Source organism: Lissotriton helveticus, chromosome 8 (genome assembly GCF_964261635.1).
Source record: "Lissotriton helveticus chromosome 8, aLisHel1.1, whole genome shotgun sequence".
Taxonomy (NCBI): domain Eukaryota; kingdom Metazoa; phylum Chordata; class Amphibia; order Caudata; family Salamandridae; genus Lissotriton; species Lissotriton helveticus.
The window spans coordinates 1730084828-1730103458 of NC_136069.1; the positions used below are offsets into that span (position 1 = coordinate 1730084828).

An 18631-nucleotide genomic window follows, 5' to 3' on the forward strand; every position below is an offset into this window, starting at 1 on the left:
TCCTGCACGACCCTCTGCTCCCTGCACCTCCCTCTCCCCCTCCTCCCTCTTCTGCACGACCCTCTGCCCCCTGCACCTCCCTCTCCCCCTCCTCCCTCTCCTGCACCTCCCTCTCCCCCTCCTCCCTCTCCTGCACGACCCTCTGCTCCCTGCACCTTCCTCCCCTCCTCCTCCCTCTCCTGCACGACCCTCTGCTCCCTGCACCTCCCTCTCCCCCTCCTCCCTCTCCTGCACGACCCTCTGCTCCCTGCACCTCCCTCTCCCCCTCCTCCCTCTTCTGCACGACCCTCTGCCCCCTGCACCTCCCTCTCCCCCTCCTCCCTCTTCTGCACGACCCTCTGCCCCCTGCACCTCTCTCCCCTCCTCCTCCTGCACGACCCTCTGCCCCTCCCTGGACCTCCCTCTCCCCCCCCCTCTCTTCTGCACGACCCTCTGCTCCCTGCACCTCCCTCTCCTCCTCCTCCCTCTCCTGCACGACCCTCTGCCCCCTGCACCTCCCTCTCCTCCTCCTCCCTCTCCTGCACGACCCTCTGCTCCCTGCACCTCTCTCCCCTCCTCCCTCTCCTGCACGACCCTCTGCTCCCTGCACCTCTCTCCCCTCCTCCTCCTGCACGACCCTCTGCCCCCTGCACCTCCCTCTCCTCCTCCCTCTCCTGCACGACCCTCTGCCCCCTGCACCTCTCTCCCCTCCTCCTCCTGCACGACCCTCTGCCCCTCCCTGGACCTCCCTCTCCCCCCCCTCTCTTCTGCACGACCCTCCCTTACCCTCTTCCACCCCCCTGCCTCCCCCGGGTGGGCGGGGCCTCCTGCGGTGCAGGTGTAGAGGTTCTTCTTCTTCTCTTATTCTGCTGCGGTGAGTCCAGGGCTCGGCTCGGCCTCCAGTGAGTGGTTGGCCCGGTCGCACCTCCACCTGCATCGACGCGGGGCCGCTGATCCCGGCCCTGGGGGAGAAGCGCCCCCCCTGAGAGGTGAGTGACGGCCCCAGCCCCCCCCCCCCCCCCCGCCCCCTACAAGGCGCGCGTCTCCCTGCGCTGTCCCGAGCCCCAGGCCTTCAAGGGGGAGGAAACAAGCGTTTGCAATGCAAGCGGTCTCGCCTCTGGGACCCTCTGAGCGTCACCAGCGGCGCATGAATGCGCATTATATGACATAAGATACCCCGCGCCCTCAGCCTCGATGCAGGAACCCGTCCGTCCACAGTCCGTCCGAGCCCTGGACAGGAGGACACAGACCCCTCCAGAGACAATCAATCAATCAATCAATCAGGTCATTTGTAAAGCGCACTACTCACCCGTAGGGTCTCAAGGCGCTGGGAGGGGGGGGTGCCGCTACTGCTCGAACAGCCAAGTCTTGAGCTTCTTCCTGAAGGAGAGGTGGTCTTGGGTCAGGCGCAGATTGATGGGAAGTGAGTTCCAGGTCTTGGCGGCCAGGTAGGAGAAGGACCTTCCTCCTGTTGTCTCTCTTCGGATGCGGGGGACGGCGGCGAGGGCGTGGTTGGTTGATCTGAGGAGGCGCTTGGGAGTGTAGAAGTTGATCCGGTTGTTGAGGTAGCTCGGGCCTTGGTCGTGTAGGGCTTTGTGCGCGTGGGTGAGGAGACGGAAGGTGATTCTCTTGTTGATCGGGAGCCAGTGCAGGTCTCTCAGGTGTCCGGAGATGTGGCTGCGTCGGGGGATGTCGAGGATGAGTCTCGCCGAGGCGTTCTGGATCCGCTGGAGTCTCTTCTGGAGTTTGGCCGTGGTTCCGGCGTAGAGGGCGTTCCCGTAGTCCAGTCGGCTGGTGACGAGGGCTTGGGTGACCGTCTTCCTCGTCTCGGTGGGGATCCACCGGAAGATCTTACGTAGCATGCGCAGGATGTTGAAGCATGACGAGGAGACGGCGTTGACTTGTCTGGTCATGGAGAGGGAGGAGTCCAGGATGAAGCCCAGGTTGCGTGCGTGGTCCGTCGGTTTGGGTGCGGCGCCCAGGGCGGGGGGCCACCAGGAGTCGTCCCAGGCGGAGGGCGTGGAGCCCAGGATGAGGACCTCCGTCTTGTCTGAGTTCAGTTTCAGGCGGCTGGTCGTCATCCATTCGGCTACGTCTCTCATCCCTTCGTGCAGGTTGGCTCTGGCGGTGGCGGGGTCGTTGGTCAGGGAGAGGATCAGCTGGGTGTCGTCGGCGTAGGAGATTATGTTGAGGTTGTGTTGGCGTGCGATGGCCGCGAGGGGGCTCATGTAGATGTTGAAGAGGGTGGGGCTCAGTGAGGATCCTTGTGGGACGCCGCAGATGACTTTGGAGGCCTCTGACTTGTACGGTGGTAGGCGGACTCTTTGTGTTCTTCCGTCGAGGAAGGAGGTGATCCATTCCAGTGCCTTCTCCTGGATTCCGATGTTGCTGACCGAGCCCCCCCGCGACGAGCTCAGGGGGGTCGAGCACCGACGGATGATCTGGGAATCATGACCTTTGAGCGACAAGCATCAGACAATGCAAGCCCTGCTCGGAGGCTGCACCCCTGGGCCGCAGCCAGCGCCTTCCTTCAGCTCTGGACGTGGCCGGGAGCTGCTTAAAAGGGATTATCTTGAAGGCAGTAACGGCAGCTCACAAAGGGAATCAGACATGTTCGACCCGTTTTTGGCCCCTGTGTTCATTTCCGAAGAGCTTTCATGTGTTTCTGGTTTGTAGGTCCAAGTTCACCTCAAACCCCAGCACCTGCACCCCCTTTCAAGCCGCAGACGAGGGTGCAAACCTTTCAGCAGCCTCCCTGCCACCGCCAGGATCCGCGTAAAGCGCCGCCTGCTGCATCCCTCTGCGCCTAGAGGCCTGCTGACCTGCTCCTAAATAAGGCTGAATGGAGGGCGGCAGGGCGGACTGGGAACCACAACCGGCCCTGGCAAAGGCCCCACTGTGGGGGGGTTGGAGGCGCCGCCTGCTGCATCCCTCTGCGCCTAGAGGCCTGCTCCTAAACATGGCCCACGCTGCCTTATGCACGCGCGGACTCTACACCTCTGCAGCACATCACTTTAAACCTCAGCAAAGTCGGGTTTTTGCTGCAGTGCCCTCGTATCTCATGCACGTGTCATTACTCTCTAAGGGACAGATTTACAAGCCCCTTGCGCCTCTTTGCACCGCAATTGCGTCACTTTTTTTGGGGCAACAACAGTGCAAACAATGCGCCCTATTTACAACGTGACGCATCTAGGGAGATGCGTCACATTATAAAGCCCTGCGTTACATTATACCTGCGTCAGGTGTAATGTATGCAGGGGGGCGTTCCCACGCAGGGAAGCCTCGTAGAAGTGACGCAGTGAAATCTACAAGATTTCACTGCGTCACTTCTAGGACGCCACTGCGTCAAAACCTTACGCCTGCTTGAAGCAGGCGTAAGGAGTGACGCAGTGTAGTGGGAAAAGGCCACAAAATGCTTTGCTGGATTTGCATCGTGCTTGCGAAACGATTCCGTGACTTTTACCCCAACAGATGCGTCAGAATTTCTGACGCATCTGTCAATCCTTCCGCCATGGTGCGCCGTTTTGTAAATACGGCTCATCCATGGTGGCGCAAGCATTTTTTAGTGTGGCGCAAGGAGGGTGACGCATCTCTATAGATGCGTCACAAGATGCGTCACTGTCGTGTAAATCAGCCGTTGCTTTTATACCTATGCCTTGACCGTGCGCACATATGGGTTATCTTTCCTAGCACAAATGACTGGTCACGTCACCTTTGTGCATGCCCCTGCGACCATATCTCCGCTCAGTCGACTATTCATGGTGTGTTGTTTTGCAAGTATGACAGTGGAACCAGGAAAAAGTGGATCCTTCCTATTTTAAGACAGTTTGATCTTAGACAATGTCGCCCTGCTTTTATTAAACTACAACTGTTGGCAGATATATCACAGACTGTGCAAATTGCGAATTAAAAAAAAAATTGATGGTCAAAACTAGGAAAATAATGGATGGTTTTTAAATATTCTGTATTTATTTAAGTTTTATATTGTTAAATTTTAGGCTGTCATTTATGTGCTTTTATGGTTAATTGATTTTATACTGAATACAACTTATTCGAACTTCTAACTTCAGTGGCCCTCGGGCCTGACACAGTGGCCCCAGGCCTGACACAGTGGCCCTCGGGCCTGACACAGTGGCCCCCGGACCTGACACAGTGGCCCCCGGACCTGACACAGTGGCCCCAGGCCTGACACAGTGGCCCTCGGGCCTGACACAGTGGCCCCCGGACCTGACACAGTGGCCCCCGGACCTGACGCAGTGTCCCCGGGCCTGACACAGTGGCCCCTGGGCCTGACGCAGTGGCCCCCGGACCTGACACAGTGGCCCCCGGGCCTGACGCAGTGGCCCTCGGGCCTGACACAGTGGCCCTCGGGCCTGACACAGTGGCCCCCGGACCTGACACAGTGGCCCCCGGACCTGACACAGTGGCCCCCGGGCCTGACACAGTGGCCCCGGGCCTGACACAGTGGCCCCGGGCTTGACACAGTGGCCCTGGGCCTGACACAGTGCTCCCGGGCCTGACACAGTGGCCCCGGGCCTGACACAGTGGCCCCGGGCCTGACACAGTGGCCTCGGGCTTGACACAGTGGCCCCGGGCCTGACACAGTGGCCCCCGGACCTGACACAGTGGCCCCAGGCCTGACACAGTGGCCCCCGGGCCTGACACAGTGGCCCCCGGGCCTGACACAGTGGCCCGGTTCTGACACAGTGGCCCCGGGCCTGACACAGTGGCCCCCGGACCTGACACAGTGGCCCAGACCTGACACAGTGGCCCCAGGCCTGACACAGTGGCCCCCGGACCTGACACAGTGGCCCCCGGGCTTGACACAGTGGCCCCCGGACCTGACACAGTGGCCCCCGGACCTGACACAGTAGCCCTCGGGCCTGACGCAGTGGCCTCGGGCTTGACACAGTGGCCCCGGGCCTGACACAGTGGCCCCCGGACCTGACACAGTGGCCCCGGGCCTGACACAGTGGCCCCCGGGCTTGACACAGTCAAGTCAAGTCAAGTCAAATGATTTATATAGCGCGCTACATACCCAGAGGGTCTCAAGGCGCTTGTAGAAGGGTGGGGAGTTACTTGTCGAATATCCACGTTTTGAGTTGCTTTCTGAATGCTAGGTGGTTCTGAGTAAGGCGAAGGTGGGTGGGAAGTGAGTTCCAAGTTTTAGCTGCTAGGTAGGAGAAGGATCTACCTCCCATGGTGGTTTTGTTGATGCGAGGTACAGTGGCAAGGGCTTGGTTGGAGGATCGTAGCTGGCGGGAGGGGGTGTAGAAGGATAGTCGTGTGTTGAGGCATTCGGGTCCGATTTCGTAGAGTGCTTTGTGTGCGTGGGTTAGGAGCCGGAAAGTGATCCTCTTGTTGACGGGGAGCCAGTGGAGGTTTTTCAGGTGATCAGAGATGTGTTCTTTACGCGGGATGTCTAATATGAGCCTGGCTGAGGCGTTCTGGATGCGTTGTAGTTTTTTCTGGAGTTTTGCGGTGGTGCCGGCGTAGAGGGTGTTTCCGTAGTCCAGTCGGCTCGTGACCAGAGCGTGGGTGACTGTTTTTCTAGTTTCGGTAGGGATCCAGCGAAATGTTTTTTTGAGCATGCGAAGAATGTTGAAGCAAGATGAAGAAACGGCGTTGACTTGTCTGTTCATCGAGAGTGAGGAATCCAGGATGACGCCCAGGTTCAGTGCGTGGTCCGTCGGGATGGGTGCTTTTCCAAGGGCCTCTGGCCACCAAGAGTCATCCCAGGTGGAGGGGGAGGTACCTAAGATGAGGACTTCAGTTTTGTCTGAGTTCAGTTTCAGACGGCTGTGCTTCATCCATTCGGCTACTTCTTTCATTCCTTCGTGTAGGTTGGTTTTGGCTGTGTTAGGGTCTCTGGTGAGTGATAGGATCAGTTGAGTGTCGTCGGCGTAGGAGATGATGTTGAGGTTATGTTGGCGTGCGATGGCCGCGAGGGGGCTCATGTGGCACAGTGGCCCCCGGACCTGACACAGTGGCCCCCGGACCTGACACAGTGGCCCTCGGGCCTGACGCAATGGCCTCGGGCTTGACACAGTGGCCCCGGGCCTGACACAGTGGCCCCCGGACCTGACACAGTGGCCCCGGGCCTGACACAGTGGCCCCCGGGCCTGACACAGTGGCCCCCGGGCTTGACACAGTGGCCCCCGGACCTGACACAGTGGCCCCCGGACCTGACACAGTTGCCCCGAGCCTGACACAGTGGCCCCCGGACCTGACACAGTGGCCCCCGGACCTGACACAGTGGCCCCGGGCCTGACGAATTGGCCCCAGGCCTGACACAGTGGCCCTCGGGCCTGACACAGTGGCCCTCGGGCCTGACGCAGTGGCCTCGGGCTTGACACAGTGGCCCCATGTTGGACAGGCCTCGTAGCCGGGCCGTCCCCCCTCCGCACAACAGGGCCTGGACCCCGGCTCTCCCTGAATCCCCAGCAAGAGCCACCCCGGCAACCCCCCGAGGTAACCCACAACCCGTCCACAACGGGACTCCAGCTCCTGAACCCTCCCGTACCGGCTGGCCCTGGTCCCCGTCAGCACCATGGCCCCGGCCCGGCAGCCATCTTTGGACACTACAGCACGAGGCCACGTGGCCTCGACTCGACCCCAACCCTGGGCCTGGCCAGGCCCCGACATCGAGGCACCAACCTCCACACAGGAGGTAAAGAGACGACTTGGCAGGTCAATGAAAGAAGGAGGCGTCAACGGCTCTCCTCCGCCAGGTGTCGATCACCCCCGGCCTCCCTGGGCGCTGGCTCCACCCCCCTGCTGGGTGTCGGGACTCCCTCATTCCGGACCTCCCGACCTCCAGGCGCGAGGGTCCGGACATCAAAGGGGACCAGACCTATAACTGGGGCAGCCCCAGACCAGGAAGGCAGTTGTATCCTGGAGTCGAGAGACACCGAGAAGAACTCATCCTTGACGGACTGCTGGCGCTGCCGCAGCCCTGCCCTGTGAACCCTTCGTCTTGGCCTGCTGGCACTGCCGCGGCCCTCTGCCTCGTGAAACCATCATCTTGGCCTGCTGGCGCTGCCGCGGCCCTCCGCCTCGTGAAAACCATCATCTTGGCCTGCTGGCGCTGCCGTGGCCCTCTGCCTCGTGAAACCATCATCTTGGCCTGCTGGCGCTGCCGCGGCCCTCCGCCTCGTGAAAACCATCATCTTGGCCTGCTGGCGCTGCCGCGGCCCTCTGCAACGTGAACCATCATCTTGGCCTGCTGGCGCTGCCGCGGCCCTCTGCAACGTGAACCATCATCTCGGCCTGCTGGCGCTGCCGCGGCCCTCTGCCATTTGAACCATCGCCTCGGCCTGCTGGCGCTGCCGTGGCCCCTTTGTTGTAGACCTTCCTCCTAGCCGGCTGGCGCTGCCGCGGCCTGACCTTGCAGACTCGTAAGCTCGAGGATTGTGAGCTTCCCTCCTGCCACCCCCTGTACCGATCCGGTACCAAGACTGTCCCGCTACCCCCTTTCCCTACAGAGACTAGAATTGAGAGGACCCTCGAGTCCTGAATCTCCTGTACCGCTGATAACCTTGCCGCAAGAACCCTATATAAAGAGTGTTGATCTCATCCTTGTGTGGTGTCTATCTGTGGGGAGGGAAGTGACTTGTCTGTACGATCGCCGGAGACGGCCCTCATCGGAGGCCTCTCCCCCAGTATTCGGCCGACCCTCCGGGTCGCCGTCTAACATTGGTGGCCAGCGGCGCGATCCGAACCTACGCATAATCGTACAGAGGGTCACTCGCCCCACGACACACAACCACCATGACAACAAAAGGGAGCGGAACAACGGAAAAATTCCAGATGGAAAAGCTAGAAGAATACAACCACAGAGAACTGAAACAATTTTGCATAGAATTAGGCATTTCAACCACAGGACTGAGCACGAAAGAGGACTTCAAACAAGCCCTGGAATCTTGGGCGGAGACGGGTACGACCGTACCCCAAACACGAAGCCACGAGACACCCGAAACAAGCCCCACGCCGACGGAAGAAAGAAGATCGGGCCTCTCCCCAGAAGAGGTCCGGGAACGGGAAAAAAGCAGGCTCCATGAATTAGAACTGGCACGACTTCGCTTAGATGGAGAGCTCAAATTGGCGGAACAAAAGATAACGTTGGAACACTTACGGCTCCGAGAGGAGCGAGAAGAGAAACAAAGGCAGAGAGAGCTAGAAGAGAAGAAGCTAGCCTACGAACATGAGCGCAACCTCAAAGAACTAGAGATTCGGAAGCAGAACAAGGAGCTCGGGGTCCCCGAGCGCACGAACACTCCTGCCCCTACAGACCCCAAGGTCCACATACCCAAAGATGTCGTCAGAGAGTACTACAAGAACGATGATATCCAGCAATGGTTCAAAGCGTACGAGGTAGCCATGACCTCCCACCGGATTCCCCGGAGCGACTGGGGAGCCGGGTTATGGGGGAGGTTTGTCAACGAAGGGCGAGACGCCCTGCTGCAACTCCCGGACCATCTGATGACATCCTACGACCACATGAAAGCCGCCCTCCTCACTCGATACGGACTCACACCCGAGATGTACCGCCAGCGGTTCCGCGACTGCAAACGGATCCCGGGTACAACTTGGGTGGAGTACGTGAACTTCTTTAGCCGGGCCTTCGAGGGGTGGATCAAGGGCAGCAACGTGACCACCTACGAACAGCTCTTTGACCTTATTGTGTGGGAGCACCTTTCTAACAACTGCTTCATCGAACTCAGGCAGCACCTCCTGGACAGTAAACTAACGGAACCTCGGCAACTCGCCGCCGAAGCTGACCGATGGGAAAGCACCCGAGTTGGCCGAAACGGACCCAGCGAACCGAACAGAACTGCCCAAGGGCCCCATCGCCCCCGGGGAGGAGGAGGCCAGGGTCGGGGTAGGGACACCGGCCCGGTGACTCCCGCAAGCAACCCCCCGCTCCCGGCCGGCAGGGGAAACCCCCCGATGCGACCAGGCTTCCGAGCCAACATTACTTGCCACCGATGCCAGCGACCCGGCCACTACGCCAATAATCCCAACTGCCCAAAGAACCCGAACACTATACCCCGCCAGGTCGCTGCTGCAGCCCTGGGGGAAGAGCAAACCCCAGAAGACCAAGAAGAGTACGAAACCGACCAGCCTGAGTGGGAACCGGCCGCCATGTCCCTGGTTTGCTTAGGGGAACGAGACCTGATCCCTCGGGCCCCCCTTCCCGCCAACACGCAGAAGTACAGCCAGTGGGTCAACATTAATGGCCGCCGGGCTGAAGCCCTCCGCGACACCGGGGCCAGTGTGACCGGGGTCCGCTGTCATCTGGTGGCCCCGGACCAGATCTTGCCGAACATTCTTTCCCCTGTCCGGTCGGCCGACAACTCAGAAAGTCTATGTCAAATGGCCTACGTCCCCTTCGAATGGGGAGGAGTATCAGGGATGCTGAAAGTGACTGTCCGCGATGATGCCCCCATGGATTGCCTCCTGGGGAACGATCTCGAAAGTTCTCCCTGGGCAGCAGTCGAACGGAGAGAGCACCTGGGGATGCTGGGCCTCCCCGAATGGGTCTGTGCCACGACCCGGTCCATGACCGCCCGTGCCGTCCCCAGTCCAGAGGAACCCGAGTGGCCGGAGCCTCCTCCCGCGATTGTCCCAGAGGAGGCCACCCCAGAAGCAAGTCCCCCGGCCCAAACCGAAGAAGGACCCGGTCGGCTCCAGGACCTCCCCGACCTGGCCCAGTGGTGTCAAGAGGGGGGTCCCACCCAGGAACAATTCCGACAAGAACAAAGAACCTGTCCCTCCCTCGAGGGACTCCGGCAGCAAGCCCTTGCCCAGAGCGCAGGGGACACCTCGGGGGCCCACTGGATCTACTGGGACAATGACCTGCTCTACAGTGAGCAAAGGATTGCAGAACTGGGGGCCAGTCGGGTGCTGGTGGTGCCCCTCCGCTTCAGAGATTTCCTCTTGAACTTAGCCCACGATGTACCCCTTGCCGGACACCTGGGACAGGACAAAACGTACGACCGCCTGGTGACCCACTTTTACTGGCCCCGAATGCGAAATGATGTCACCAACCACTGCAAGGCCTGCCCCACCTGCCAGGCCAGCGGAAAAAGTGGCCGAAAAACCAAAGCACCCTTGCAGCCGTTTCCCGTCGTCACCACCCCGTTCGAACGGGTGGGAATAGACATTGTGGGGCCCCTGGACCCCCGAACAGCCCAAGGACACCGGTTCATCCTGGTCCTGGTGGACCACGCCACCCGCTATCCCGAGGCCATCCCTCTTCGAACCGTGACGACGCCTGTGGTAGGCCGAGCCCTGATGGGGATCTTCTCCCGGGTGGGCTTTCCCCGGGAGGTCGTCAGCGACAGGGGCACGAACTTCATCTCGAAATACATGAAGTCTCTCTGTGCGGGGTCACCTACAAATTCACGACCCCCTATCACCCGCAAGGAAATGGATTGGTCGAGCGGTTTAACCGCACTCTCAAAGGAATGATCATGGGCCTAGAAGAGCCCCTCCGTCGCCAGTGGGACGTGCTACTCCCGTGCCTCCTGTTCGCCTACCGAGAGGTCCCTCAAAAATCCCTAGGCTTCAGCCCATTTGAACTCCTGTACGGGCACCCCGTCCGGGGTCCCCTCAGCCTAGTCAAAGAAGGTTGGGAGAGGCCCCCCCAGAAAACTCCCCCAGATGTATACAAATATCTCTTGGCCCTTCGCAACCAGACCCGGCGATTCAGGGAGATCGCCAAAGTCAACCTTGAAGCCAGTCAGGAAGACATGAAGAAATGGTATGATCAGCACGCCTCCTCCCTCGAGTTCGAGCCGGGACAGCAGGTCTGGGTGATGTCCCCGGTTGAACCCTGTGCCCTACAGGACAAATGGTCCGGACCCTTCAAGGTGATCGAACGCAAGGGGCCCGTCACCTACTTAATCGACATGGAAACTTCCCGGAACCCCCTACGGGTCCTCCACGCCAACAGACTCAAGCCCCATTTTGTACGCTCAGAACTCAGCCTCCTGATGGCTACCGATAATGGGACGGAAGAAGACTCCGAGCCCCTTCCGGACCTGCTGAGGACCCTCGAGCAGGATGGCTCCGTGGAAGGGGTCAGACTCTCCGAGGCCTTGTCCCCGGAGCAACGCCAAGACTGTCAAGCTCTCCTGACACAATTCGCATCCTTGTTCTCTCTCACCCCTGGGGTCACCCCCTGGTGCCTTCACGATGTGGACACCGGGGACAGCCCCCCTATTCGCCACAGGGCGTACCGCGTACCAGCTCGGGTGCGCGCCTGCATCCAGACCGAGATGTCCAAGATGCTGACACTGGGAGTGATCGAACCTTCTGACAGCCCCTGGGCCAGCCCAGTCGTCCTGGTCCCCAAGGCCGCCGCCCCGGGCGTTGCCCCTGAGCTCCGGTTCTGTGTGGACTACCGGGGACTGAATGCCGTTACCAGGACCGACGCTCACCCCATCCCCCGGGCAGATGAGCTAATTGACCGTATGGGGGCCGCCCGCTACCTGAGCATCTTCGATTTAACAGCGGGCTACTGGCAAATCGGCCTCACCCCCAGGGCCCAAGAACGATCCGCCTTCTCTACCCCGGACGGTCACTACCACTTCAGGGTGATGCCATTCGGCATGAAAAACGCTCCGGCAACATTTCAACGACTCGTGAACCAGGTACTGGCGGGCCTCGAAGAATTCAGCGCCGCCTACCTGGACGACATCGCGGTGTACAGTCACCACTGGACCGACCACCTCCGCCACCTGCGGGAAGTTCTACACGCCCTCCAGCAGGCCGGGCTCACCATCAAGGCCAGCAAATGTCAGGTTGGCCAAGGGTCCGTGACCTACCTAGGACACCAAGTGGGAAGCGGTCTGGTGGCCCCCCTCCAGCTCAAGATCGCGGCCATCCAGGCCTGGCAACCCCCTACGACCCAAACCGAGGTCCGGGCCTTCCTGGGACTCACCGGGTACTACCGGCGGTTTGTGAAAGACTATGGCAGCATCGTGGGGCCCCTCACGGAGCTCACATCCAAGAAGAACCCCAAAACAGTCAACTGGACTCCGGACTGCCAATCGGCCTTCGAGAAGCTGAAGGCCGCCATGTGCACTGCCCCCGTGCTCCAGGCTCCCGAATACGGCCGGGAATTCATCGTACAGACGGACGCCTACGATCATGGCGTGGGGGCCGTCCTCTCCCAACTCAACACCGAGGGAGTCGATCAGCCAGTGGCATTCATCAGCTGACGCCTGCTGGCCCGGGAACAGCGCTGGAGCACCATCGAGAGGGAGGCCTTCGCCGTAGTATGGGCCCTCAAGAAGCTCCGGCCCTACCTCTTCGGCACCCCCTCTCGGGTGCAGACAGACCACCGACCCCTGCAATGGGGGGAAAACCCGAAACTGTTGCGCTGGTCCATCTCCCTACAGGGGATGGACTTCACTGTGGAGCATCGTCCAGGCCAGGACCACGCCAACGCAGACGGCCTGTCACGCTTTTTCCGCCTCGACGAGGAGAGTCCCCAAGAGGATGGCTGACTCTCCCTGCCTTCAGCTGGGGGGGACGCATGTTGGACAGGCCTCGTAGCCGGGCCGTCCCCCCTCCGCACCACAGGGCCCGGACCCCGGCTCTCCCTGAATCCCCAGCAAGAGCCACCCCGGCAACCCCCCGAGGTAACCCACAACCACTGTTCCCAGGAACGCGCGCGGCCGCGCGCGCGCGCACTTCCCTACCCCCGAGCGCGCAGTCCCATGTGTGGAGCGCACACAGAGGGCACATCCCGTGAAAGTATTTGCGGCGCCGCCGCTTTTAAAAGGCGCGCGCCGCGAAAAAACGGGCATTTCCTGATTGTGGGGGACGGCGGCGGAAGTGACCACTTTGGAGTGATTGAATACTCGGAGCAGAGGTAAGTGTTTTAATGTGGCCACTTGCTGGCCTTATGTTTTTGCTGCCCTGTAGTGCACGCACTGTTGGTTTTATATTCTTTTATATGTAAAGCGAGGCTGCGGGCAGATTGAGTGCTTTTGTTAAACTATCCATGTTAATCGCAGCTCGTGAAGGGGCTGCGATTAACATGGATAGTTTAACAAAAGCAATCAATGTGCCCGCAGCCTCGCTTTACTTACACAACAGATGGAAGAACCATTACCGAAGATAGCACGCATTTTTCCCCATTGGACTCCTATTTGTTTTTAAAACGCAACATTAGCTTACGGTGTGCTTAGGGGGATGTGGGGGGTGCGGACCGCACCAGGTGACGTGGGGTGACACCGGCAGTCTTACATGCTAGAAAACCTCATTCAAATCGTTGCAAAACTGAGGAGTAGCGCTTGTCAATTATTCCAATAAATCATAAATGTATGTCACAGTCAGGGATACTTCGGTAGACAATTCAGGGTTCTAGTTGCTTCCACAACGATTGCTTCACTCTACGATTGGTATGTGTCTGTGCACTTATCGTCCATCCTCGTTCTGAACTTAACGCCGTTTTAAGAGGAGGACCAGCATGGAGGTCGACGCAAGATTCGTGTCCAAGCGGCACCCGGCAGTGGATTACGCAGCAGGAGCGTTCTTGCTTGAGATAGGTGAGTCTGGAATGGCGGAGCAGAAACTTCAGTGTTTCGAGGTGTTGTGCGCACCTTCTCTACCGAGCAAAAGACGTGCAGCGCTGCACCTTACCAAAACGCTGATATGTGCGCTGAGATTTTGGCAGGTAAGGAAACAGTGAAGCCAGCAGAGATAATGACCTGCGCAAAGTCACACAATTTGTGCACATAGAGGAGGCACGATTCTTACTCGGGTCTCCGGGTTCACTAAAGTTCCAAGGGCACAAACTGAAACAGTGCTACAGAGCCAATTGGGGGTAACACTAAAAATACGTATGCTCAGGCATAATGCAGCTAAATATGATTTTTCATTGTGGATTTTATAAAGCGTCATCTCGCATTTTTAAACAGATGAGTGTTATCTACCGGAATTTATTTTATTGACCTTAGAAGGATGAAAGGCAAAGTGTACCACCGGGGTGAAATCTCTGAACAGGTGAATATGTTCATGAGTCTTATTCCGCATAGTTGGGGTGAAATGATGCACCCGGTGCCTTGCAATGAACATCAAAATAAGGGCGACATAAAATGGTGAAAAAAAAGTGACGATAACTGAGTGGGCATATAGATGTGCGCAATACAAAAGATCCGAAATTCGCATTCAGGAATACTGAGTTAGTTCCTAAGAAGAAAAAAAACGGGACACCTGCACTTTTTTCCTAATCAACAATGGTGCTGGGCAGAAATGGTTGGAACTGAGAGTCCATGGAGGAACAAAGCTATAAATTCCACAACCAAAATAAAAACAAGGTTGGTGCGAAGATGTCTTTATATAACTTAATTCTGTGTCCCACATGTTGCAGTTAAAACCATTTACAGCAATGGCAGCTTTGGCGATGAAGCGTGAAGGCCCTCAGTTCATCAGTGAAGCTGCAGTGCGAGGCAATGCTGCAGTTTTGGACTATTGCAGGACATCTGTATCTGCCTTGTAGGGGGCTACAGCAGGAATTCTGGGTCTGACTGGCCTGTACGGCTTTGTCTTTATTTCCTGGCTTCGTTTCTCAGTGGTTAATTTGTAAAAAAAAAGAAGTGCAGGGGCTCTCATCAGAAGGCAGCTTCAACCGGCAAATTTCTCCTATCAGCACTGCCTAACACATTGCCAACAAACCCTACAAGTGGGATGGGGAAAGTGGCGTAATGGCCAGAGCTGCCGAATTTGGGGCTGGGAAATCAGGTTCGAGCCTCGGCCTGGACTCAACATCCTGTGATTCTGGGCGAATCACTTAAATAACCTATGCTCACCAAAAATGAATGATTAGGTGCTGTTGTTCAGCCAGCTCATATTAAGCACAACCAGGAGGTCGAACATATCAGAAGGAAACAGACTAAACATTATTCCTAATTGATTCGCGCATTCATTCGAGGCTAAGAGGAAGATTAGATATGTTTGTGCTACGTTATTCTACATACTGAGCATCATCCACATGTGCTTCCTCTTTTTTCAGTTTTTTTGTTTTAGCTCAGCTCGATGTTCGGAATACAATACAAGTTTTGCTTGTTTCACGATTTGGGTTTTAACTTGTGGCCATGGTACTGATTTCACTCAAATGTCACTAGACTGCAGGTTAGCAAGAGATGAAACCAGGAATTCACACAATCTAGATTGGTGACAGCCAGGGCATTCAGCTATGTAAGAGCCTGTGGTAGAGCGAAATGCTGTACTGTTTGCAGAGCTCTGTTCTCCATCGCCAGTGGCGCACACACTTTATATATCCTACATGTTAAGCTTGGTATGTGGCTTTCTAGGTTTTTCTCTAATCTTCTATTAAGGGCATCAGAGTGTGCTGCCTTATGGTCCCAAAGGCATCATAAAGATTGTGTTTCCAACAGCAAATCATAGCAGCGCTACCCTAATCTCATTGCCCCATGGCTCCAGGCTGCAGTAAATAAATGTAAAATTACAATGATGGCCCGCTGCTAATTGCCAGGGAGTGACTGGTGCAGCTGGCAGGTCTGTACTTTGAAGAGGCGGGCAGCCAGGGCAGCCCACCGAAGTAAACCCGATTTGCGGTGGCTCTGATCACAGCCTTGAGGCCTCACAAGTGAGTGAGACTGACCGTACTTGCTGCCGAGTGGGTTAATATGAATTCGAGAAAAGCAGTTTGGAGATATTATACTGCTTCCCATTCTCAAAAAACTTTTACTTCTAATATTTATCTCTTTCCATCTTTGCTTATTTTGCTAAGGAGAAAGTGTCACTCATAGTCCTTGAATGGCACTCATAATTACACTGACATTATGCAAATGGCGCACATAGACAAAAAACATGACAATCGGCTTGTATTTCATGAGCTCATGTTAGAAAATAAGCAGGCTTCTTTCTAGGCTTTAGGCTTCCATCACACACTTTAATGCATTACATGCGCGAACAGTGACCATGTGAACAATCTGCAAAACCTGTGTTGTATGTGACAATATAAAAATACATAAAATGCCATGCCACACAAGCAAAGTCAGAACATATCCCTTTTAAAATATTTATTTACTTAAGCAAGGTTTCCTTGCAGGGCGGAGCCAACGCCTCACTAGCTAGGATTCTCCAGTAGCCATGTGAACATATGACTGGAAAGTGCTTCCCAGCACCAGATTCATGGCCTATTTTTGACTCATCTATCACCATCTGTTACCTTAAAGTAAGTCATTCACTATTAATGAATCTATAATTTAATTGGTATCGGCGAGTAGTGAGCGAGTTAGCTTGAGTGCCACAGTTTGGTTGTTGAACAATTGTGCAGCACGCCCCAGTGTGCTGTACCCGCTGCTCCGCTACTTTATGAGTCAAAACTTCCACTAGACAAAAAAACAGATCTCTCTGCAGCTGGTCCATCAATCTCCAGAGTTATCCAGCCAAAGTGAAGAGGAGAAGCCTGTATTAATCCCAAGTTTTCTGGTACCACATTGTTCAGCCACTAATTGTACATACTTCTCCAAGTCCACCTTAACACCTCCCAAGTCCCTGACCACTACCCTGCACGCATCAGTGCGGCCCTCCGTCACACCACAACCAACTGAATGGGAAAGTTGACCTTGATAGAGTGTCTCAGCACTGGAAAAATGGCAAGGATCGCCGTGAGAAGCAACCCTGTCACCCATCTAGTGATGCCACTTGACATGTCTGAACGGCTCTCTCCCACAGTCCATGTTTGCCTGGATGTCTAAGTTTTACAAACTATCTCTGGTGGGATAGCCCAACATTACTCAGCAGCTCTCACATCAAATTGTAAATATGTTATATAATTTTGTAACTTATTGTGTACATATAATATTGTATAGGCTCTCAATATTTCCCCACCCAATGAACAGTGCTCCAGTTAAGAATATTTAGTAAAATCTAATGATGGTACCACTACTGGAGTCTTGTGCTTTTCTAAGCCTGAAGTGTACTTGTCTGTGTAACTAATTCTTGTAATGGCGTGTTTATCCAATTTGCAAACCGACCTTAAGACCCTTAACGTGGCGCTGTATGTGTGAAAATGCACCATCTTTTCACTTTTTTAAGTAAATATTTAGAGTGATATTTGGCACGGCACACGCGTGTTGTCTGGTACCTGGCGCACATAGCCATGGTTGCAGCGCACAGAGACCCTCCAGTGCCACACACAGAGAAAAAAAATTAGAGGGAACATTGCCCACAACCCGTCCACAACGGGACTCCAGCTCCTGAACCCTCCCGTACCGGCTGGCCCTGGTCCCCGTCAGCACCATGGCCCCGGCCCGGCAGCCATCTTTAGACACTACAGCACGAGGCCACGTGGCCTCGACTCGATCCCAACCCTGGGCCTGGCCAGGCCCCGACATCGAGGCACCAACCTCCACACAGGAGGTAAAGAGACCACTTGGCAGGTCAATGAAAGAAGGAGGCGTCAACGGCTCTCCTCCGCCAGGTGTCGATCACCCCCGGCCTCCCTGGGAGCTGGCTCCACCCCCCTGCTGGGTGTCGGGACTCCCTCATTCCGGACCTCCCGACCTCCAGGCGCGAGGGTCCGGACATCAAAGGGGACCAGACCTATAACTGGGGCAGCCCCAGACCAGGAAGGTAGTTGTATCCTGGAGTCGAGAGACACCGAGAAGAACTCATCCTTGACGGACTGCTGGCGCTGCCGCAGCCCTGCCCTGTGAACCCTTCGTCTTGGCCTGCTGGCGCTGCCGCGGCCCTCTGCCTCGTGAAACCATCATCTTGGCCTGCTGGTGCTGCCGCGGCCCTCCGCCTCGTGAAAACCATCATCTTGGCCTGCTGGCGCTGCCGCGGCCCTCTGCCTCGTGAAACCATCATCTTGGCCTGCTGGCGCTGCCGCGGCCCTCCGCCTCGTGAAAACCATCATCTTGGCCTGCTGGCGCTGCCGCGGCCCTCTGCAACGTGAACCATCATCTTGGCCTGCTGGCGCTGCCGCGGCCCTCTGCAACGTGAACCATCATCTCGGCCTGCTGGCGCTGCCGCGGCCCTCTGCCAATTGAACCATCGCCTCGGCCTGCTGGCGCTGCCGCGGCCCCTTCGTTGTAGACCTTCCTCCTAGCCGGCTGGCGCTGCCGCGGCCCGACCTTGCAGACTCCTGAGCTCGAGGATTGTGAGCTTCCCTCCTGCCACCCCCTGTACCGATCCGGTACCAAGACTGTCCCGCTACCCCCTTTCCCTACAGAGACTAGAATTAAGAGGACCCTCGAGTCCTGAATCTCCTGTACCGCTGATAACCTTGCCGCAAGAACCCTATATAAAGAGTGTTGATCTCATCCTTGTGTGGTGTCTATCTGTGGGGAGGGAAGTGACTTGTCTGTACGATCGCCGGAGACGGCCCTCATTGGAGGCCTCTCCCCCAGTATTCGGCCGACCCTCCGGGTCGCCGTCTAACACCCCCGGACCTGACACAGTGGCCCCCGGACCTGACACAGTTGCCCCGAGCCTGACACAGTGACCCCCGGACCTGACACAGTGGCCCCCGGGCCTGACACAGTGGCCCCCGGGCCTGACACAGTGGCCAACGGGCCTGACACACTGGCCCGGTGTAGGAGAGTAGGGTCTGCTATCCTATGGTCACCCCAATTTTTGCTTTTTGCTTCACTGGTTTTCGACT

At 57.0% G+C, this 18631-nt stretch overlaps 1 protein-coding gene across 1 annotated transcript in view; it reads left to right on the forward strand.

Moving 5' to 3' along the window:
* Nucleotides 1-842: 842 nt before the first annotated feature.
* Nucleotides 843-18631, forward strand: part of LOC144773673 (NXPE family member 1-like) — a 233850-nt gene continuing 216061 nt past the window's right edge. Inside the window, exon 1 of the mRNA XM_078658827.1 lies at nt 843-968. The gene's annotated coding sequence lies outside the window, so the exon portion shown is untranslated. The remainder of the gene's footprint in view (nt 969-18631) is intronic.